At 47.4% G+C, this 1,379-nt stretch overlaps 1 protein-coding gene and 1 pseudogene across 1 annotated transcript in view; one reads left to right on the forward strand and one right to left on the reverse strand.

The window, feature by feature from the left end:
• The window catches only part of Dlg2 (discs large MAGUK scaffold protein 2), a 1,516,571-nt gene that overhangs the window by 285,835 nt on the left and 1,229,357 nt on the right, over positions 1 to 1,379 (reverse strand). The window lies entirely within an intron of this gene.
• LOC105742376 overlaps positions 1 to 1,379 on the forward strand; it is a 34,478-nt pseudogene that overhangs the window by 31,159 nt on the left and 1,940 nt on the right.

The following is a 1,379-nucleotide window of genomic DNA, read 5'->3' on the forward strand; positions in this document are numbered from 1 at the left end:
TTTATTTATTTATTTATTTAGTATTTTAGGGAAGGGTCTACAGGGTGTTCAGTCTCACTACTAGATCAGACTCGTAGCGATCCGCCTGTTTACAGCCTCCCAAGAGCTCAGTCTCAATTGCTGTCTCAGTGTGCCGTGGGGGCGGGACCAGCCCAGCAGGCCTGGGGATAGAACCCCCAACCCCTGTGCCTCAGACAGTATTTTAAGTATTAATTCATTTGATTCTTACAAACTTACAATGTAGGGTTTGGTGCTAGGCCACCCGTGCTGAGGAGCAAATTCTCGCAGAGACTGTCACAAAGTTGCCAAACCGGAAGTTAAATCCAGCCACTCCGACTCGACTCCCTCCGCAGTCCTGGTCTGTAGCCAGTGAACGTAGCTTCCCTTTGGACGACCTTTGTGTTATGTCTGCTCACATTTGAAAAACTCCACATTAGGAAGCGGGCCACTACCTGCAGCTGAAATTCACCTTTAGCTTCTCCTTCCGCTTGATGAGTCCTTTCAGGCAATCATCATTCATTACTACAATCCTAAGTGCCAGCCACATTCTGATTATTTCCAGATCTCTAATTGTAGGCGGCACCCTCACCCTGTTCCTCGGATGCATCGAATCAACTGGGCCTTTTCATCTGCAAGATCCAAAGATTCTTCAGGCTAAACCTTACTCCAAGTATAAACTGGACTTTGTTTCCTCACTGACCCTTCCTCCAGCACACTTGCTTCTTTTTTATTGCTCCTGATCAATGGACAATATTCAGGAAGCTCACTGTTGCCAGGTGTGGTGGCACACCACTCGGGGAGGCTGAGGCAAGAGGTTTGCGGAGAGTTCAAGGCAAGCCTCGGCTACAAAGTGAGTTCAGGGCCTGCCTGAACTGCACAGGGAGACCCTGAAAACCAAACAAAACAGAACAGAACAAAACCCCTCACTGTTTAGAAGGGGAAATACAACAAATCATTACAGTAAACAGGATACAGCTGAAAGGCCACTGGCCCAGAAGGAGACCTTACTTCGCCTGGAGTCAAAGAATCACAGTAGACAGTGATTAAATGGACTCAAAACAACGCCTTTTTGCACTTCCAAAAGGAACTCTGCAGTTGCTCCATGTAATTTGTGCATCGCTGAAGGGTATCTTCTAGGAACACTACATCTCTAGGTACTGGAACATACAACACGTATTGTAAATGCTCATTTTAGTTTTTCTGTTTTGTTTTGTATTTTGTGCAGGGTCTCACTAAACAGCTTGGACTCCTAGTGATCCTCCTGTTTTCAGTCTCCCCAGCTCTGGGATTACAGGTGTAACCACCATGCCTAGTCTTGGTCCCTGGCTCAGTGCATCCGGGAGTGGGGCCAGGGATCAAACCTTGGCCCCTGGGCTTTC

Source organism: Octodon degus, unplaced genomic scaffold, assembly GCF_000260255.1.
Source record: "Octodon degus isolate 3935 unplaced genomic scaffold, OctDeg1.0 scaffold00049, whole genome shotgun sequence".
Lineage (NCBI taxonomy): Eukaryota > Metazoa > Chordata > Mammalia > Rodentia > Octodontidae > Octodon > Octodon degus.